Source organism: Mytilus californianus, unplaced genomic scaffold, assembly GCF_021869535.1.
Source record: "Mytilus californianus isolate M0D057914Y unplaced genomic scaffold, xbMytCali1.0.p SCAF_2, whole genome shotgun sequence".
Taxonomy (NCBI): domain Eukaryota; kingdom Metazoa; phylum Mollusca; class Bivalvia; order Mytilida; family Mytilidae; genus Mytilus; species Mytilus californianus.
In genome coordinates, this window is record NW_026262668.1 from 113,045,100 (window position 1) to 113,068,730 (window position 23,631).

General features: G+C 37.7%; 1 long non-coding RNA gene across 13 annotated transcripts; it reads left to right on the forward strand.

The window, feature by feature from the left end:
* Nucleotides 1-1,303: 1,303 nt before the first annotated feature.
* On the forward strand, nt 1,304-23,614 carry LOC127730759 (uncharacterized). 13 transcript variants are annotated; one of them, XR_007995279.1, is made up of 5 exons: nt 20,271-20,958; nt 20,999-21,038; nt 21,199-21,238; nt 21,476-21,555; nt 21,750-23,285. It is a non-coding gene; the product is annotated as an uncharacterized LOC127730759 (long non-coding RNA). The 13 variants fall into 13 exon arrangements; XR_007995274.1 differs by having other exon boundaries at nt 21,476-23,285; XR_007995283.1 differs by lacking the exons at nt 20,271-20,958; nt 21,199-21,238; nt 21,476-21,555 and adding an exon at nt 1,304-1,358 and having other exon boundaries at nt 21,710-23,285.
* Nucleotides 23,615-23,631: the final 17 nt, after the last annotated feature.

Genomic DNA, 23,631 nt, shown 5'->3' on the forward strand with positions numbered 1-23,631 from the left:
GACAAAGAGGAGGTTTGTGTTACGGTATATGGTCTAGACAGACTAGGGGACGTTTGTGTTACGATATATGATCTGGATAGACAAGGGCGACGTTTGTGTTACGGTATATGGTCTGAATAGAGAAGGGGGAGTTTGTGTTATGGCATATGGTCTGGATAGACAAGGAGGAGGTTTGTGTTACGATATATGGCCTGGATAGACACTGAAGAGGTTTGTGTTAAGGTATATGGTCTGGATAGATAAGGGGGAGTTTGTGTTACGATATATGGTTTAGATACACAATGGGGACGTTTGTGTTACGGTATACGGTCTAGATAGACAAGGGGGAGGTTTGTGTTACGGTATATTGTCTAGATAGACCAGGGGCAGGTTTGTGTTACGGTATATGGTCTAGATGACCAAGGAAGAGGTTTGTATTACGGTATATGGTCTAGATACACATGGGGGACGTTTGTGTTACGGTATACGGTCTGGATAGACAAGGGGGACGTTTGTGTTACGGTATATGGTCTAGATAGCCAAGGGAGAAGTTTGTCTTACGGTATATGGTCTAGATAGACAAGGAGGTGGTTTGTGTTACGGTATATGATCTGGATAGACAAGGGTGACGTTTGTGTTACTTTTTACGGTATATGGTCTAGATAGACAAGGGGGAGAATTTTGTTACGGTTTATGATTTGGATTGACAAGGGGGACGTTATTGTTACGGTATATGGTCTAGATACACAAGGAGGAGGCTTGTGTTGCGGGATATGGTCTAGATAGACAGGGAGGAGGTTTGTGTTACGGTATATAGTCTAGATAGAAAAGGAGGAAGTTTGTGTTACGGTATATGGTCTAGATAGCCAAAGGGGTTTTGTGTTACGGTATATGGTCTGGAGAGACAAGGGGGAGATTGTGTTACGTGATATGGTCTACATAGATAAGGGGGACGTTTCTGTTACGGTATATGGTATAAGTAGACAAGGGGGAGGTATATGGGCTAGTTAGACATGCCGGACTTTTGTGCTACTGTATATGGTCTGGATAGGCTAGGGGGACGTGTGTGCTACTGTATGTGGTCTAGATAGAAAAGGGGGAGGTTTGTGTAGGTATATGGTCTAGATAGACAAGGGGAACGTTTGTGTTACGGTATATGGTCTAGATAGACAAGGGGGACATTTGTGTTACGATATATGGTCTAGATACACAAAGGGGAGTTTCTGTGACGATATGTTGTCTAGATAGGAAAAATTGAAGTTTGTGTTACGGTATATGGTCTAGATAGGCAAAGGGGACGTTTCTGTTACGGTATATGGTGTAGATAGACAAGGGGGAGGTTTGTGTTACGGTATATGGTCTAGATAGACAAGGAGGAGGTTTGTGTTACGGGATATGGTCTGGATACAAAAGAGGGAGGTTTGTGTTACGATATATGGTCTAGATAGACAATGAGGAGGTTTGTGTTACGGGATATGGTCTGGATACAAAAGGGGAGTTTGTGTGACGATATGTGGTCTAGATAGGCAAGGTAGAAGTTTGTGTTACGGTATATGATCTAGATAAGCAAGGGGGACGTTTCTGTTACGGTATATGGTCTAGATAGACAAGGGGGAGGTATGTGTTATGGTATATATTCTAGATAGCCAAATGGGACGTTTTTGTTACGGTATATGGTCTAGATAGACAAGGGGGACGTTTGTGTTACGGTATATGGTCTAGATAGACAAGGGGGGAGTTTGTGTTACGGTATATGTGTTTAGAATACCGCGGGAGTTAAGACGTTGCGTTTTACCAACTGTATCTAGGGTTGACGTCAATGCGGGACGTGGCCTTAGCTAGCTTGAAAATATATGAAGTAAACGTTAAACTGTATGGTTGTGTTCTTTCTGTATAACGATAGTTGAGTTAGCCCCGACATTTATGGTGCCGTAACCAAAGGATTACATCGAAGATGGAGAAGTTAAAGAATATAAGAACTGGAAATAGAAGTGCAGAAAATTGGAGGAGGCGAAGGAAAACATGGACTTCGACAGAGATGAACTACTTGCAACATACGATAATCTTACGCAAAAGAAGAAATTGTTAGAAAAACTGAACGAGCAGATATTGGAAGCAACGGATTCAGACAACGTTGAAAGTGAAATAGAAGTTACAGATGAGTATTCAAATAATTTAGACAATAAACTTAGACATTTTCGTAATTTCATACAAATTGGTTAAAACCGTACACCAAGAACCAATGTAACACAATCTTCATATCAAGTACTCAATGTAGAAAGCCCTCCTTTCCGCCCGGCAAATGTTGATAACTTTCAAAACGCAACACCATTCTACAGTCGGAAAGCAAGCCCTTAGAAACGACCGTTGTTGCTACTTTCTTAAGACAACAATGGGACTGATAGTAAAGTCCGCCATTCTGAACTTGCGTTAATTTCGCGGAAAAAATAATTTGGCGGCAATTTGGAAAATTTTCTATTTTCTGTTTCTTACTTGCCATTGGGGTCAGAAATATATTTCTTTTAAGCATGTGTCTTATTATTAAAGAAAATAATACCTAAATTGGCCGTCTTTTAACAATTACGTTAATAGATTATGCGAAATTGTCTGTTATTTTTATTTTTTTTTTTACTATATAACAAATTATATATTGTCTATGCTTCCGCCGCTAAACCACAGACATGCTAAAATGGCTCTGATACAGGTCATATTGCTCCACAAAATATAGTTAGTACTAGAAACCATCGTTTACCCAAGTTATCACTACCGAAGTTTAATGGCAACATTTTAGATTGGCAAACGTTTTGGGACTCGTACGAATCTGCTTTACATTTCAATCCTACTTTGACAAACATTGAGAAATTTAATTATCTAAAATCGCAACTGGAAAGCGAGGCATTGAATACGATTACAGGATTTGCGCTTACAAACGGAAATTATATGGAGGCTATAAATGTACTAAAGGAACGGTTTAGACAAACACACCGAATTACGGAGGCCTACTTACAGGCACTTTTAGATATTACCCAACCACGATACACCGTGTCAAGCTTAAGATCATTTTATGACCGATGTGAAGCCTGCGTAAGAGGTTTAGATTCGCTCGAACAACCTGAGACGTCATATGGAACTTTACTGGTACCGATTATCATGAGAAAGTTACCCAGTGAAATCAGACAACACTTAGCCAGAGAACACGGACCGTCCAGTTGGAATTTGAAAGATCTGAGAAGGAGCATATTGAATGAAATTCAAATCATGGAGGCAGGACAGGTACATATCTCAAGTCTTTAGACCGTCAGTTCGCAACTGCATATACATGTTTATACCCTTTCTTTTTCGGGTAATTAATACGGATAGCGTTTGACATCTTTAGCCAAACAGATTTATATTTTTTACATAATTTAATTCATTGTATGCTGGTTCATATTCTGGACGCCAGTCTTTGCTCCTTTCTAATATAATTCACAAACAAAAAACAAATATGAAGCTTAGAAATGGAAAAATATTAAATACTAAACTCGTTCAAAGGGTATCTACACGTCTCAATCTTCAAAATCGCTTATCTAAAAATACTACCATCGCTAACATTTTTAACAATAAAAATCGTGGTTACCCTTCTATCGATGAGTGTCATGCCAAAAAATGACTTACATGTCCCCGTCTTTCCACCAACAATACGGTAAGGTCCACGTTTAATGGTCGCACATTTTCTTTAAATTTTGAAACTGATATAACTTGAAAAACAAACAGTATTATTTATTTACTCACATGAAACAAACCGGGATGCGGTATTCAGTACGTAGGTGAAACTGGACGATATTTATCTAAACGCACTCAAGAACATCTGTATCGTTTTAAAAGACCCAATAAATTCAAAAGTATCATTTATCAACACCTTAAGAAGCACAATCATCCTATTAAATATTTAGCAGTTCAACCTTTAGAAGTAGTAAATAAGCAGCCTGGTGAATCTCATTCAAAGTTTGTACGATCACGGAAAATAATTGAATTAAATTGGATTAAAAAATTACAGACAGTCTACCCTCTCGGTCTTAATGATAATATCATGGGAATTGGTAATATATCAAGAACCGATTCTGTTAACATTTTGGATATAGTTTCTAAAACTGTTCGTAAAAACCGTTCTCATGGTCGTAGAAAAAATCGCAATCAAAGAAAATTTCGGACCAATCATACCAATATTTCGGACCTAATTTCTATTTCAAAAAACAACGGCAGACATTATCTGTTAACAAAGCTCTGTTCATTACCGGTTAATAAGTTAAATAAAATTTTAGAGGATTGCAACACAATTTCATATAGCAGTCCTAAGTATGAAATCGTTCAAATTATAATGGCATATTGTTATTCTAAACTGTTTCCCAAAATTGATCGCCCTGAAGATCATAAAAAACAGTTTATTAAAATAAAGTATGTTAATAAAGGTTTTGATTTTGTAAATATTGCCGGTATTTTTAACGACCATTCTGTTAAAGAACAAATTCCGGGATATTTTGATAATACTGAGCTCCCTCTTATTTGTTATATTTACAAGAAATCTACCCGGAAATTTGTGTTTAATTATAGCCAATTGTGTAAAGATGTTAATATCAGTGAAAATACACCTACTTCATGTAATTGCAGTAATTCCGAATACATTTATGGACCCATTTCCCATGTTATAACAGGAGATCTTAACATCGTTCAAGACCGAGAGTTAAAATCATTCCTCAGTAAAGGACCTAAATATCGTCCCCCGTCAATTATTAATTGGAATGAGCGTCGTAATATCATCCACGACTCACTCCATACTTACTGTTTGAAATGGATAAAACGGGAAAAAGCTGACAAAAAAAATCTTTGGACTCTTTTTTTAATTCAGTAATAAACATAGTTGATATACGTATTCAACATTTTAAAGAACATTTTACTCTTAACAATAACCACAATAAACCTATTTCTCGTATCAAACATAAACTAAAAGAACTAGCCAAGGAATTTGTTTTTGTCCCGGCCGATAAAGCTGCTAATAATATTATTATTGTTTGACGTAAATTTTACATTGAGGTTCTGAAAAAAGAAATCACCAATTCACCAACATTCCAACTGACTCCATTTTCAGAAAACGACATCTGTAACAAACATAAACTTTTAGCTACCGCTTTACAAGCAGAACCAAATACAATGAAAGTCCCAACTATGTATTGGCTTCCGAAGCTACACAAAGCACCTTACAAATATAGATTTATTTCGTCTTCAAGCCATTGTTCCACTACTAAATTGTCTATTCTTCTTACCAGTACACTTGGTACAATCAAAAACCTGATAATAAATTGTTCAAATAAGGCCTTCGAAAATAGTGGAATTAATTACTTTTGGAGTGTCAAGAACTCGTTGGAAGTACTTGATAAATTGCATGCATATATTGGTGATTTTGAATCTGTTCAAAGTTTTGATTTTTCTACCCTATATACCACATTGCCTCACATTCTCATTCAGAAAAAATTCACACACCTAATTAAATGGGCATTTAAAAAGTCAGAATGTGAATATATATGTTCAAACTCTTTTAGGTCATTTTTTAGTAGCAATAAACAAAAAAACTATGTCAATTGGACATGCTTTGATACTATATATGCCCTTGAATTTTTACTAGATAACATTTTTTTTTGCTTTGGAGATTCCGTATATCGTCAGGTTATCGGAATTCCAATGGGGACTAACTGTGCACCACTTATTGCGGACCTTTTTTTGTATTGCTATGAGTTACAATTTATGACAAAAATCAGCAAAGACCCATCGAAACAACATCTGATACACAAATTTAATAATACTTTTAGATATTTGGATGATATTTTGGCTCTCAATAATGACGACTTCAGTATGTATACTAAAGAAATTTATCCTGTTGAACTTACTTTAAATAAAGCTAATACTAACAATGACCACTGCCCTTCCTCGATCTTGATATCTATATCATTAACGGAAAGCTTAATACTAAAATATATGATAAAAGAGATGATTTTTCATTTCCTATCGTTAATTATCCATTTTTAGATGGTGACGTTCCCTTGTCACCATCTTACGGTGTTTATATATCTCAACTTGTACGATTCGCTCGTGTATGTAACAATGTTTTAGATTTTAACGAGAGAAATTTATGTATTACTGAAAAATTATTACACCAGGGTTTTCGATATCACAAACTAGTCAAAACATTTACTAAATTTTATCATCGGTATAAGGACATCATTCGTAAATATAGCTCAACATGCAGACTTCTTATACGTTCAGGTATTTCACATCCAATTTTTTATGGAAATATTCTTTATAAAGCACAAAAATGTCAGTATTCACCTCTGAAGCTAACAAAACCTTTAAATAGACTTATTAAGAAGGGATATAGTTACGATACTGTTGTCAGGTCATTAAAGATTGCATATTTTGGCGTTAATATTGATTCACTTATAGGGTCTTTGCATCGGCACTAAACACATTTATTTAAAAACCAGTTGTTGGCATGACACGGGTTATGTTCTTCTCATATATGTGATGTTGATATGATACTAAACCCCTAACGGGAAGGATTGTGCCTGATATTCATATGATGAAGACATAATCTTTCAATCAGTTTAATTGAAGTCTGGAGCTGGCATGTCAGTTAACTGCTAGTAGTCTGTTGTTATTTATGTATTATTGTCACTTTGTTTTTTTTCTTTGGTTACATCTTCTGACATCAGACTCGGACTTCTCTTGAACTGAATTTTAATGTGCGTATTGTTATGCGTTTACTTTTCTACATTGGCTAGAGGTATAGGGGGAGGGTTGAGATCTCATAAACATGTTTAACCCCGCCGCATTTTTGCGCCTGTCCCAAGTCAGGAGCCTCTAGCCTTTGTTAGTCTTGTATTATTTTTAATTTTAGTTTCTTGTGTACAATTTGGAGTTTAGTATGGCGTTCATTATCACTGAACTAGTATATATTTTTGTTTAGGGGCCAGCTGAAGGACGCCTCCGGGTGCGGGAATTTCTCGCTGCATTGAAGACCTGTTGGTGACCTTCTGCTGTTGTCTGTTCTATGGTCGGGTTGTTGTCTCTTTGACACATTCCCCATTTCCATTCTCAATTTTACATTTCATACAGGATACAAGATCTTTTTTAACAGATGATTTAGCGAAGAAATTGAATTTGAAAACTGAAGGAGCTGAAGTTGTACACCTATCGGCATTTGGAAAGGACAACACAAGCACGAGAGAACTACGCAAAACCACCTTATTTGTCGAAACCGAAAATAGTCGTAAATTTCCTGTTGAAGTCCTTATTGTTCCTACTAGAGCAGTTCCAATACATAATCATATGCGGTACGTAAACCGAAATATGGATTATCTCAAAGGATTAAGACTCGCTCACCCAATTACTCAGGACGATTCTTTTGAGATATCGTTACTTATTGGTGCTGACTACTACTGGAACTTTATCGAAGACGAAGTAATAAGAGGAGACGGACCGATCGCGGTTAAGTCAAAGAAATTATAAAGGAACAGACACGTCGCGGATTTATCGAGAGAGATGAGGAAGCAGAACTGACAGGGAAAATATTAAAAGATGGACTGAATGATACGTATCTAATGAACTGTTGTGACTTATTATGGACTGTTACGAAAATGTTTGATTTATTGACTTACTTTCAAAATCTTATAATATGATACTATTTCATTGAAAGAAGGAACAGGTGCACGGAAAATGTAGTCATACTGTGATTTGTGTATACGAGATAGACTCATTGTGATTTAATTCGAAGATAACTAATCTGGAAGTTAATGACTGTGCTAAAGTTATTAAGTTAAAGTTTTAGATTTGATAGACAGTAATTTTCATTCATTTTCACTTTATTGTAATCTAATTTTAATATTTACTTTTAGCGGCTCGGAGAATGCTGAGAATACCGCGGGAGTTAAGACGTCGCGTTTTACCAATTGAATCTAGGGTTGACGTCAATGCGGGACGTGGCCTTAGCAGCTCGGAAATATATGATGTAAACGTTAAACTGTATGGTTGTGTTCTTTCTGTATAACGATAGTTGAGTTAGCTCCGACAGTATGGTCTAGATGACGAAGGAAGAGGTTTGTGTTACGATATATGGTCTAGATACACATGGGGGACGTTTGTGTTACGGTATACGGTCTGGATAGACAAGGGGGACGTTTGTGTTACGGAATATAGTCTAGATAGACAAGGGGGAAGTTTGTCTTACAGTATATGGTCTAGATAGACAAGGAGGTGGTTTGTGTTACAGTATATGATCTGTATAGACAAGGGGGACGTTTGTGTTACTTTTTACGGTATATGGTCTAGATAAACAAGGGGGAAAACTTTGTTACGGTATATGATCTGGATTGACAATAGGGACGTTTTTGTTACTTTTTTCAGTATATGGTCTAGATAGACAAGGGGGAAGTTTGTTAAAGGTATATGGTCTACATAGTCAAAGGGGAACGTTTGTGTTACGGTATATGGTCTAGATACACAAGGAGGAGGTATATGGTCTAGATAGAAAAGGAGGAAGTTTGTGTTACGGTATATGGTCTGGATAGACAAGGGGGGATTGTGTTACGTGATTTGTTCTAGATAGATAAGGAGGAGGTTTGTGTTACGGTATATGGTATAAATAGACAAGGGGAGGTATTTGGGCTAGATAGACAAGCCGGACGTTTGTGCTACGGTATATGGTCTGGATGGGCTAAGGGCACGTTTGTGCTACTGTATGTGGTCTAGATAGAAAAGGGGGAGGTTTGTGTTATGGTATATGGTCTAGATAGACAAGGGGAACGTTTGTGTTACGGTAAATGGTTTGGATACACAAAGGGGAGTTTGTGAGACGATTTGTTGTCTAAATAGGCAACAATGAAGTTTGTGTTACGGTATATGGTCTAGATAGGCAAGGGGGCATTTGTGTTACGGTATATGGTCTAGATAGACAAGGGGCAGGTTTATGTTACGGTATATATTCTAGATAGACAAGGGGGACGTTTGTGTTACGTTATATGGTCTAGGTAGACAAAGATGAGGTTTGTGTTACGGGATATGGTCTGGATACACAAAGGGGAGTTTGTGTGACGATATGTGGTCAATATAGGCAAGGATGAAGTTTGTGTTATATTATATGGTCTAGATAGCCAAAGGTGACGTTTCTGTTACGGTATATGGTCTAGAGAGACAAGGGGGAGGTTTGTGTTACGGTATATATTCTAGATAGACAAATGGGACTTTTGTGTTACGGTATATGGTCTAGATAGAAAAGGAGGAGGTTTGTGTTGCGAGATATGGTCTGGATAGACAAGGAGGAGTTTTGTTTTATGGTATATGGTCAAGATAGACAAGGAGGAGGTTTGTGTTAGGGTAAATGGTCTAGATAGTAAAAGGGGACGTTTGTGTTACGGTATATGGTCTAGATAGACTAGTAGAGGTTTCCTTAACATCTAACGAACGAACGAAAATTGCCCTAACTTCACGTAACTTACCGTAACTAGAAAAGAGAGAACATTAATCTATTTAATAATATTGGACTATCGGCTGTGTTCTTCTTCCCTTTGAAACGTCTTTTATATATAAAAAAAATATATATGCATGCTGTATTTTTAAGACCATATTGAGTCGTAGACATATCATATTGACGAGTGATATATATAATATATGATATACAATTTACGGTTCAATCAACACAGTTGAAAAATCTAAGTGATCAAAAAATTATGGGGAAGAATATAATTTAAAATATTTAGACCAAGGGCAGCAATCGTACAAGAGATTTTGATAAGCATGACAACATCATTTGATTTTTTTAGTACATTTATGTGAAAAAGGGTAAATATAGGACTTTGGAATGGAAGGGGGTAGGAATCTTTTTGAATCTTATCAAGGATGAGATCAATGTTAGAAGGTCTTCCGCAAACATGAGTTAAAACAAATCTAGGCGTGAATGCCTCTAGTTTTTAATTTGAAACAAAGAAAAAAAAACATCCACGGATCCGGGGTAACCGCTTCGTTGCCCCAACTCTAAAATCCACATAATCCCCTCTTCACCTTAAATGATTATTATTGATTTATATTCTAGCTAAACTGGTAACTAACGGGAAACATTGAAAAAAATATTTAAAAAAACCCAATTAAAACTTTAAAAAGATGTACTGTTATGTATTTAGTTTTTTTGTTGTTTTTTTCATGGCCGTTCTTATTCTTTTTGTGTATGTTTTATTATCGTACAAATTTTAGTATATATATATAATTAATTTTGTTTTCTTGTTTTTGTGGAGTTTTTATGGCATGCTGTTTATATATTTTCTTCTGTTATTATTTTTCTATTTTTTTAGGGAATGAACTTTTAGAAAAATGTACCGTGGCTTTTAAAAAGTATGTAACTGTCAGTGCTGTAGTACTCATACTTTCAACAAGATACACAATAATCGATTACTTTACGATTGATCGAGTGCTCCTTTATATTTCTGTTACCTTTTCCCAATACATAATTTTCTTTTAAATGAATAGCGTGTTCACGACATATTTATCCAAGATACTCTCGAACACGTAAATGACACTCATGCGTTACAGAAAGTCGAACCACTTGGACCTAGTGCACATTAAGACTTTCCAGTTGGGTGCTGTATTCTAGGAGACCCTCCTCCTTTATTCGTTCCATATTCATAAAGGATGTGTCGATATAATAAATGAAAAATACTAAACTTTTGTCATCTTAATCACTTTTCAATCCTTCATCAGACGCTAATCTCGTCGCGAAATTCATGGAATACTTGCCACTGAACGTTTAACATCCAATACTCAATCAATCAAATACAAACGAGACGCGCCGATTGTTGTTAACATCAACATTACATAACAATGTTCTTTTTAAATCGATAAGGGAGATAAATCGAACGCATATATTCGACATGCAAACAAACGAAACACAACGTAAGAATACGTAACATTCAACAACAGAAAATAAATTGGAACACTGATGTTTAACCACAAAAAATAAAATGCAAGGTTGAAAAAAGACTATGAAATTGATAACTGTTATCTTGAAACACACTGTAATATCGGCAGAAATTTATCGTGGTTTTTAATTTAACAAAATCACTGCTCCTGAACGATACGTTGGTAGAGTTTCGTCCGTTCGTAAGATGTTGAGAAACCTTTATCAGGAGGTTTGTGTTACGGTATATGGTCTAGATCGACAAGGCGGTGTTTTGTGCTACGGGATATGGTCTAGATAAACAAGGAGGAGTTTTGTTTTGCGGTATACGGGCTAAAAAGACAAGGAGGAGGTTTGCGTTACGGGATATGGTCTAGATAGACGAGGGGGATGTTTGTGTTACGGGATATGGTCTAGATAGACGAGGGGGATGTTTGTGCTACGGAATATGGTCTGAATGGGCTAAGTGGACGTTTGTGCTACTGTATGATGTCTAGATAGAAAAGGGGGAGGTTTGTGTTACGGTATGTGGTCTAAATAGACAAGGGGAACGTTTGTGTTACGGTATATGGTCTGGATACACAAAGGGGAGTTTGTGAGACGATAGGTTGTCTAGATAGGCAAACATGAAGTTTGTGTTACGGTATATGGTCTTGATAGGCAAGGGGACGTTTGTGTTACGGTATATGGTCTAGATAGACAAGGGGCAGGTTTATGTTACGGTATATATTCTAGATAGACAAGGGGGACGTTTGTGTTACGGTATATATTCTAGGTAGACAAGGAGGAGGTTTGTGTTACGGAATATTGTCTGGATAGACAAAGGGGAGATTGTGTTACGGTATATGGTATATAGACAAAGGGGAGGTTTGTGTTGCATGGTCTAGTTAGACAAGGGGGACATTTGTGTTACGGTATATGGTCTTGATAGACAAGAGGGACGTTTTTGTCACGGTATATGGTCTAGATAGACTGGTAGGAAATTTGTGTTACGGTATATGGTCTGGATAGACAAGGGTGACAACTGTATTACGGTATATGGTCTAGATAGACAAGGAGGAGGTTTTGTGTTACGGTATATGGTCTGAATAGAAAAAGGGGACGTTTGTGTTACGGTTTATGGTCTGAATAGAAAAGGACGAGGTTTGTGTTACGGTATATTTTATAGATAGACAAGAGGGAAGCTTGAGTTACGGTATGTGGTCTAGATAGACAAGACGGCTTTTGTTTTACGGTTGATGGTCTGGATAGACAAGGGGAGGTTTGTGTTACGGTAAATGGTCTTCATAGACAAAGGGGACATTTGTGTTACTGTATATGGTTTGGATAGATAAGAGGGACGCTTTTGTTACGGTATATGGTCTAAATAAAAGAGGAGTAGGTTTTTGTTACGGTATATGGTCTGCATAGACAAAGGGGACGTTTGTGTTACGGTATATGGTCTAAATAGACAAGGGGGAGATTTGTGTTACGATATATGGTTTGGATAGACAAGAGGGACGTTTTTGTTAGGTATATGGTCTAGAAAGACAAGAAGGAGGTTTGTGTTACGGTGTATGGTCTGGTTAAAAAGGAAGAGGTTTGTGTAACGGTATATGGTCTGGATAGACAAGGAGGAGGTTTGTGTTACGGTATATGATGTGGATAGACAAGGGGGAGGTTTGAGTTACAGTGTTTTTTGTATTGGTACACAAGGGGGACGTTTGTGTTACGGTATATGGTCTAGATAGACAAGAGGGACGTTTGTGTTACGGTATATGGTATAGATAGACAAAGGGAAGGTTTGTGTTACGGCATATGGTATTGATAGACAAAAGGGCGGTGTAGAAAGACAAGGGGGAGGTTTCTGTTATGGTATATGATCTGGATAGACAACGGTGAGGTTTGTATTACTTTTTACGGTATATGATCTAGATAGACAAGGGGGATGTTTTTGTTACGGTATATGGTGTAGATAGACAAGGGGGATGTTTGTCTTATGCTATATGATCTGGATAAACAAGAAGGAGGTTTGTGTTACGTGATCTAGTTTGACAAGCGGGATATTGTGTGACGGTATATGATCTGGATAGACAAGGAGGAAGTGTGTGTTACGGTATATGGTCTAGATAGACAAGGGGGAGGTTTGTGTTACGGTATATGGTCTATATAGACAAGGGGGTGGTTTGTGTTACAGTATATGGTCTTGATAGATAAGAGGGACGTTTTTGTTACAGTATATGGTCTAGAAAGACAAGGAAGAGGATAGTGTTACGATATATGATCTGGATAGACAAGGAGGAGGTTTGTGTTACGGTATATGGTCTAGATAGACAACGGGGACGTTTGTGTTACGGTGTATGGTCTAAATAGACAAGGGGGACGTTTGTGTTCCGGTATATGCTCTAGATAGACAAGGGGAGGTTTGTGTTACATTATGTATTGTCTAGATAGACAAGGGGAGGTTTGTGGTACGGTATATGGTCTAGACAGCCAAGGAGGAGGTTTTTTTTACGGTATATAGTGTAGATAGACAACATGGACGTTTGTGTTATGGTATATGGTCTAGACAGAAAAGGAGGAGGTTTGTGTTACGGTATATGGTGTAGATAGACAAGGTGTGAACATATATTTGTTCCCCATAATACTTGTTCCCCCTGGAACAAAACTATGGATAATAAAGTTCCTGGGAACAAACATTATAAAATACTATTTCCACATTAATAAGATATTTTTTCTGGAACTAAAACGTATTTAAACTACATTTGTAACTAGAAATAATTTTGGATATTGTATTATATATTCCTAGATCTTTGATCATATAAAAAATATTTCTAGAACTTAGAACTTAGAAGTTAGCCACAAATTTCAGATGAAAATGCCTGGACGTTTTTGTCACGATATATGGTCTAGATAGACAGGTAGGAGGTTTGTGTTACGGTATATGGTCTGGATAGACAAGGGGGACTTTTTGTCACAGTGTATGGTCTAGATAGACAAGGAGAGGTTTGTGTTACGGTGTATGGTCTGGATAGATAAGATGGACGTTTTTGTTACGGTCTATGGTCTAGAAAGACAAGGAAGAGGTTTGTGTGACGGTATATGATCTGGATAGACAAGGAGGAGGTTTGTGTTACGGTATATGGTCTAGATAGACAAGGGGGAGGTTTGTGTGACAGTATATGGTCGATATAGACAAGGGAGGGGGGGTTGTGTTTCGGTTGATGGTCTGGATAGATAAGAGGGACGTTTTTGTTACAGTATATGATCTAGAAAGACAAGGAAGAGGTATGTGTTACGGTATATGATCTGGATAGACAAGGATGAGGTTTGTGTTACGGTATATGGTCTAGAGAGACAACGGGGACGTTTGTGTTACGGTGTATGGTCTAAATAGACAAGGGGGACGTTTGTGTTACGGTATATGCTCTAGATAGACAAGGAGGAGGTTTGTGTTACCTTATGTATTGTTTAGATAGACGAGGGGAGGTTTGTGTTAAGGTATATGGTATAGACAGTCAAGGAGGAGGTTTGTGTTACGGTATATAGTGTAGATAGACAAGAAGGACGTTTGTGTTACGGTATATGGTATAGACAGACAAGGAGGAGGTTTGTGTTATGGTATATTGTGTAGATAGACAAGGTGTGAACATACATTTGTTCCCCATAATACTTGTTCCCCCTGGAACAAAACTATGGATAATAAAGTTCCTGGGAACAAACATTATATAATACTATTTCCACCTTAATAAGATATTTTCCTGGAACTAAAACGTATATAAACTGCATTTGTAGCTAGAAATAATTTTGGATATTGTTTTATATATTCCTAGAACTTTGATCATATAATAAATATTTCTAGAACTTAGAACTTAGAAGTTAGCCTCAAATTTCAGATGAAAATGCCTGGACGTTTTTGTCACGATATATGGTCTTAATAGACAGGTAGGAGGTTTGTGTTACGGTATATGGTCTAGATAGACAAGAGGAACGTTTGTGTTACGGTATATCGTCTAGATAGACAAGGACGAGGTTTGTGTTACGGTATATGGTCGTCTAGACAGACAAGAGGGAAGTTTGTGTCACGGTATATGGTCTAGATAGACAAGAGGGACGTTTGTGTCACGGTTTATGGTCTGGATAGACAAGGGGGAGGTTAGTGTTACGGTATATGGTCTTCATAGACAAGGGGGACATTTGTGTTACGGTTAATGATTTGGATAGACAAGAGGGACGTTTAGTTACGGTATATGGTGTAGATAGAAAAGGAGTAGGTTTGTGTTACGGTATATGGTCTGCATAGACAATAGGGACGTTTGTGTTACGGTATATGGTTTAAATAGACAATGCTGTCGTTTCTGTAACAGTATATTGTATGGATAGACAAGGGGAGGTTTGTCTTACGGTTAATTGTTTGGATAGACAAGGGGACATTTTTGTTACGGTATATGTTCTAGATAGACAAGGGGACGTTTGTGTTACGGTATATGGTTTAAATAGACAAAGAGGTCGTTTCTGTAACGGTATATTGTATGAATAGACAAGGGGAGGTTTGTCTCACGGTTAATGGTTTGGACAGACAAGGGAACATTTGTGTTACGGCATATGTTCTAGATAGACAAGGGGACGTCTGTGTTGCGGTATATGTAAGATAGACAAGGGGAAGTTTGTGTTTCGGTATATGGTTTAAATAGACAATGAGGTCGTTTCTGTAACGGTATATTGTATGGATAGACAAGGGGAGGTTTGTCTTACGGTTAATGGTTTGGATAGACAAGGGAACATTTGTGTAACGGTATATGTTTTAGATAGACAAGGGGACGTTTGAGTTGCGGTATATGCTAGATAGACAAGGGGAAGTTTGTGTTACGGTATATGGTCTAGATAGACAAGGGGACGTTTGTGTCACGGTATATGGTTTAAATAGACAATGAGGAGGTTTGTGTAACGGTATATGGTATGGATAGACAAGGGGGACGTTTGTGTTACGGTATATGATCTTAATAGACAAGAGGGACGTTTGTGTTACGGTATATTGTCTAGTTAGACAAGGGGTGGTTTTTGTTACGGTATATGATCTAGATAGACAAGGGGAACATTTGTGTTACGGTATATGATCTAGATAGACAAAGGAAATGTTTGTGTTACGGTATATGGTCTGGATGGACAAGGCGGAATGTTGTAACGGTATATGGTCTAAATAGAGCAGGGGTGGGTTGTATTACAGTATATGGTGTAGATAGACAAGGAGGAGGTTTGTTTTAAGGTACATGATGTAGATAGACAAGGGGGACGTTTGAGTTACGGTCAATCGTCTGGATAGACAAGGGGGAGTTTTGTTTTACTGTATATGGTCTAGATAGACAACGGGGACATTTGTGTTAAGGTATATGATCTAAATAGACAAGGGGGAGGTTTGTCTTACGGTATATGGTCTAGATAGACAACGGGGACATTTGTGTTACGGTATATGGTGTAGATAGACAAGTAGGAGGTTTGTGGTACTGTATTTGATCTGGATAAACAAGGATATGGTTTGTGTTGCGGTATATAGTCGAGATAGACAAGGAGAGGTTTGTGTTACGGTGTATAGTCTGGATAGATAAGATGGACGTTTTTGTTACGGTTTATGGTCTAGAAAGACAAAGAAGAGGTTTGTGTGACGTTATATGATCTGGATAGAGAAGGAGGAGGTTAATGTTACGGTATATGGTCTGGATAGACAAGGCGGAATGTTGTCACGGTATATGGTCTAAATAGAGCAGGGGGGACGGGGTTGTATTACGGTATATGGTGTGGATAGACAAGGAGGAGGTTTGTTTTAAGGTACATGATGTAGATAGACAAGGGGACGTTTGAGTAACGGTCAATCGTCTGGATAGACAAGGAGGAGGTTTGTTTTACTGTATATGGTCTAGATAGACAATGGAGACATTTGTATTAAAGTATATAATCTAATAGACAAGGGGAGGTTTGTGTTACGGTATATGGTCTAGATAGACAACGGGGACATTTGTGTTAAGGTATATAATCTAAATAGACAAGGAGAAGGTTTGTGTTACTGTATTTGATCTGGATAAACAAGGATATGGTTTGTGTCGCGGTATATAGTCGAGATAGACAAGGAGAGGTTTGTGTTACGGTGTATGGTCTGGATAGATAAGAAGGACGTTTTTGTTACGGTTTATGGTCTAGAAAGACAAGGAAGAGGTTTGTGTGATGTTATTTGATCTGGATAGACAAACGGGAAGTTTGTGTTACAGTATGTGGTCTAGATAGACAAGGGGGAGGTTTGTGTTACGGTGTATAGTCTAGATGGACAAAGAAGACGTTTGTGTTACGGTATATGGTCTAGGTATACAAGGGGAACGTTTGTGTTACGGTATATGGTCTACATAGACAAGGGGTAAGTTTGTGTTACGGTATATGGTCGATATAGACAAGGGAGAGGGTTGTGGTATGGTATATAGTCTGGATAGATAAGAGGGACGTTTTTGTTACGGTATATGGTATAGAAAGACAAGGAAGAGTTTTGTGTGAAGTTATATGATCTGGATAGACAAGGAGGAGATTTATGTTACGGTATATTGTTTAAATAGACAAGGGGGGGGGGGGGGGGCGTTTGTTTTAAGATATATGGTCTGGATAGACAAGGAGGAGGTTTGTGCTACGGTTTATGGTTTAAATAGACAATGAGGAGGTTTGTGTAACGGTATATGGTCTAGATAGACAAGGGGAGGTTTGTGTTACGGTGTATGGTCTAGATGGACAAAAAAGACGTTTGTATTACGGTTTATGGTCTAGGTAGACACGGGGGACGTTTGTGTTGCGTTATATGATCTAGATAGACAAGGGGGAGGGGGTTGTGTTACGGTATATGGTCGATATAGACATGGGGGAGGTTTGTTTTATGGTATATGGTCTGGATAGATAAGAGGGACGTTTTTGTAAGAGTATATGGTCTAGAAAGACAAGGAAGAGGTTTGTGTTACGGTATATGATCTGGATAGAGAAGGAGGAGGTTTGTGTTACGGTATATGGTCTAGATAGACAAGAGGAACGTTTGTGTTACGGTGTATGCTCTAGATAGACAAGGGGGAGGTTTGTGTTACATTATGTATTTTCTAGATAGACAAAGGGAGGTTTGTGTTACGGTATATGGTCTAGAAAGTCAAGAAGGAGGTTTGTGTTACGGTATATAGTGTAGATAGACAACGGGGACGTTTGTGTTACGGTATATGGTCTAGACAGAGAAGGAGGAGGTTTGTGTTACGGTATATGGTGTAGATAGACAAGGTGTGGACATATATTTGTTCCGCATAATATTTGTTTCCCCTGGAACAAAACTATAAATAATAAAGTTCTTTGGAACAAACATTACATAATACTATTTCCACCTTAATAAGCTATTTCCCTGGAACTAAAACGTCATATGGTTTCATAATATTTGTTCCTTTAAAGAAAGAGTGTCATTTGATTTTTTTTACACCTGATTACATCTAAACGGATGTTCACCTCACATGACATTTACCTGTACATGTAGTACATACAAAGAATGGAGTCTGAAGAATACAACAAAAATTGTACATATTTAAACGATGGCTCTTATTCTAAACAAGGTAAGAATATATATTTTTAATATTTTATTACATCATGCTCCACTGTGACTCACTAAACTAAATGGTCCGTTAGTCTGTACCAATGCAGAAAGTTTAGCTTATACTTTAGTCAAGCATGAAGCTAGCCACAAATTTCAGATGAAAATGCCTGGATGTTTTTGTCACGATATATGGTCTAGATAGACAGGTAGGACGTTTGTGTTACGGTATTTGGTCTGGATAGAATAGGGGGAAGTTTGTGTTAATGTATATGGTCTATATAGACAAGGAGGAAGTTTTGTGTTCCGGTATATCGTCTGGATAGAAAAAGGGGACGTTTGTGTTACGGTATATGGTCTGAATAGAAAAGGACGAGGTTTGTGTTACGGTATATGATCTAGATAGACAAGAGAGAAGTTTGTGTTACAGTATAGGGTCTAGATAGACAAGAGGGACGTTTGTTTTACGGTTTATGGTCGATATAGACAAGGAAGAGGTTTGTGTTACGGTATATGGTCTGGATAGATAATAGGGACGTTTTTGTTACAGTAAATGGTCTAGAAAGACAAGGGGGAGGTTTGTGTTACGGTATATGATCTGGATACACAAGGAAGAGGTTTGTGTTACGGTATATGGTCTAGATAGACAACGGGGACGTTTGTGTTATGGTGTATGGTCTAAATAGACAAGGGGGACGTTTGTGTTACATTACGTATTGTCTAGATAGACAAGGGGAGGTTTGTGTTACATTATGTATTGTCTAGATAGACAAGGGGAGGTTTGTGTTACGGTATATGGACTAGACAGTCACAGAGGAGGTTTGTGTTACGGTATATAGTCTAGACAGACAAGGAGGAGGTTTGTGTTACGATATATGGTGTAGATTGACAAGGTGTGAACATATATATGTTCCGCATAATATTTGTTCCCCCTGGAACAAAACTATGGATAATAAAGTTCTTGGCAACAAACATTACATAATACTATTTCCACCTTAATAAGATATTTTCCTGGAACTAAAACGTCATATGGTTTCATAATATTTGTTCCTTTAAAGAAAGAGTGTCGTTTGATATTTTACACCTGATTACATCTAAACTGATGTTCACCTCACATGACATTTACCTGTACATGTAGTACATACAAAGAATGGAGTCTGAAGAATACAACAAAAATTGTACAATATTTAAACGATGGCTCTTATTCTTAACAAGGTAAGAATATATATTTTTGATATTTTATTACTGCATGCTCCAGTGTGACTCACTAAACTAAATGGTCCGTTAGTCTGTACCAATGCAGAAAGTTTAGCTTATACTTTAGTCAAGCATGAAGTTAGCCACAAATTTCAGATGAAAATGCCTGTACTTTATTATTGGAAATTGACTTCCATACATTTGTAGCTAGAAATAATTTTGGATATTGTAGTATATATTCCTAGAACTTTGATCATATAATAAATATTTCTAGAACTTTAATTATCTAATAACCATGATAACTATTCCTAAAACATTTATAATATAACAAATATTCTTAGAACTTTTAAATATAACAAATATTCCTGGTACCTTTTATAATATAACAAATTCTCCTGGAACTTTTATAATATAACAAATATTCCTGGAACTTTTATAATATAAAACATTGTCCATAATATTTATTCCAAAGAACTTTAAGCATATAACAAAAGTTCAATTGGGAACTTTCCTTATTTAATATTTTATTCTTTGTGAGGGAAATTTTCTTATGGCATTGGATAAAATATTATATAAGGAAAGTTCCCAATGGAACTTTTGTTATATGCTAAAAGCTCTTTGGAACAAATATTATGGGGGAACTTATATTCTGTCACAGTTTGTGTTACGGTATATGGTCTAGAGAGACAAGGAAGAGGTTTGTGTTACGATTTATGGTCTAGATAGACACGGGGGACGTTTGTGTCACAGTATATGGTCTGGATAGACAAGGGGGAGGTTTGTGTTGCGGTATATGAACTGGATAGACAACGGTGAGGTTTGTGTTACGGTATATGGTCTGGATAGACAAGGGTAACGTTTGTATTACGTTTTACGGTATATGGTCTAGATAGACAAAGGGGACATTCTTGTTACGGTATATGGTCTAGATAGACAAGGAGGATATTCGTGTTACGGTATATGGTCTGGATAGACAAGGGGGAGGTTTGTGTTACGGTATATGGTCTGGGTAGACAAGGGTGATGTTTGTATTACTTTTTACGGTATATGGTCTAGATAGACAAAGGGGACATTCTTGTTACGGTATATGGTCTAGATAGACAAGGGGGATATTTGTGTTACGGTATATGGTCTGGATAGACAAGGGGGAGGTTTGTGTTACGGTATATGGTCTGGATAGACAAAGGGGAGGTTTGTGTTACGGTATATGGTCTGGATAGACAAGGGGGACGTTTGTGTTACGGTATATGGTCTAAATAGACGAGGAAGAGGGTTGTGTTACGGTATATGGTCTGGATAGACAAAGGGGAGGTTTGTGTTACATTATGTATTTTCTAGATAGATAAAGGGAGGTTTGTGTTACGGTATATGATCTAGACAGTCAGGAAGGAGGTTTGTGGTACGGTATATAGTGTAGATAGACAACGGGGACGTTTGTGTTACGGTATATGGTCTAGATAGACAAGGGGAGGTTTGTGTTACGGTATATGGTCTGGATAGACAAGGGGGACGTTTGTGTTACGGTATATGGTGTAGATAGACAAGGAGGAGGTTTGTGTTACGGTATATGGTATCGAAAGACAAGGAGGAGGTTTATGTTACGGTATATGGTCTAGCAAGACAAGGGGGAGGTTTTTGTTACGGTATATGGCTAGATAGACAAGGGGGCGTTTGTGTTACGGTATATGGTCTGGATAAACAAGGGGAACGTTTCGTTACGGTATATGGTCAAGATAGACATGGATAAGGTTTGTGTCACGGTATATGGTCTAGATAGACAAGGAGGAGGTTTATGTTACGGTATATGGTCTAGCTAGACAAGGGGGAGGTTTGAGTTACGGTATATGGTGTAGATAGACAAGGAGGTTTATGTTACGGTATATGGTGTAGATAGACAAGGAGGATGTTTGTGTAATGGTATATGGTGTAGATAGACAAAGAGGTTTGAGTTATGTTATATGGTGTAGATAGACATATAGGAGGTTTGTGTTACGGTATATGGTCTGGATAGACAAGCGGGAGGTTTGTGTTACGGTATATGGTCTGGATAGACAAGGGGGACGTTTGTGTTACGGTATATGATCTAGCTAGACAAGGGGGAGGTTTGTGTTATGGTTTATGATGTAGATGGACAAGGAAGTTTGTGTTACGGTATATGGTGTAGATAGACAAGGAGGATGTTTGTGTAATGGTATATGGTGTAGAAAGACAAGGCGGAGGTTTGTGTTACGGTATATGGTGTAGATAGACAAGGAGGTTTGTGTTACGATATATGGTGTAGATAGACAAGGAGGAGGTTTGTGTTTCGGTATATAGACTATAGTCTAGATAAAACAAAGAGGAGGTTTGTGTTACGGTATACGGTCTGATAGACAAGGGGGAGGTTTGAGTAACGGTATATGGTGTAGATAGACAAGGAAGTTTGTGTTACGGTATATGGTGTAGATAGACAAGGAAGTTTGTGTTACGGTATATGTTGTAGATAGACAAATAGGATGTTTATGTAATGGTATATGGTGTAGATAGACAAGGCGGAGGTTTGTGTTACGGTATAAAGTGTAGATAGACAAGGAGGTTTGAGTTACGGTATATGGTGTAGATAGACAAGGAGGTTTGAGTTACGGTATATGGTGTAGATAGACAAGGAGGATGTTTGTGTTTCGGTATATGGTGTAGATAGACAAGGCGGAGGTTTGTGTTACGGTATAAGGTGTAGATAGACAAGGAAGTTTGTGTTACGATATATGGTGTACATAGACAAGGAGGATGTTTTTGTAATGGTATATGGTGTGGATAGACAAGGAAGAGGTTTTAGGTACGGTTTATGGTCTAGATAGACAAGGGGGACGTTTGTGTTACGATATGTGGTCTAGATAGACAAGGAGGAGGTTTGTGTTACGGTATATGGTCTAGATAGACAATGAGGAGGTTTGTGTAACGATATATGGTATGGATAGACAAGGGGGAGGTTTGTGTTACGGTATATGGTCTGGATAGACAAGAGGGACGTTTGTGTTACTGTATATTGTCTAGATAGGCAAGAGGAGGTTTGTGTTACGGTATATGGTCTGGATAGACAAGGGGGACGTTTGTGTTACGGTATATGGTCTAGATAGACAAGGGGAGGTTTGTGTTACGGTATATGGTCTGGATAGACAAGGGGGACGTTTGTGTTGCATTATATATTGTCTAGATAGACAAGGTGACGTTTGTGTTACGGTATATGGTGTAGATAGACAAGGGGAGGTTTGTGTTACGGTATATGGTCTGGATAGACAAGGGGGACGTTTGTGTTACGGTATATGGTGTAGATAGACAAGGAGGAGGTTTGTGTTACGGTATATGGTGTCGAAAGACAAGGAGGAGGTTTATGTTACGGGATATGGTCTAGCAAGACAAGGGGGAGGTTTTTGTTACGGTATATGGCTCGATAGACAAGGGGGACGTTTGTGTTACGGTATATGGTCTGGATAGACAAGGGGAACGTTTGCGTTACGGTATATGGTCTAGATAGACATGGGGGAGGTTTGTGTTACGGTATATGGTCTAGATAGACATGGGGGAGGTTTGTGTTACGGTATATGGTCTAGATAGACAAGGGGGAGGTTTGTGTTACGGTATATGATCTGGATAGACAAAGGGGAGGTTTATGTTACGGTATATGATCTAGATAAACAAGGGTGACGTTTGTGTGCACGTAAATCTGGTTTGTTTAACCCAAAACATGTTGTGCCTGTTCCAAGTCAGGCTATATGAACCATGTATTCTTCGTAGTTGTTGTCTTTTTTTCCGGAGGAATCGTTTATATGGGGTTTGTCCGAACTGTTGTACTGTCCTTATTTTGGTAATTACAGCTAACTTTTTATATATCTAATTTAATTGTTATATAACGTTTATTTTGTCA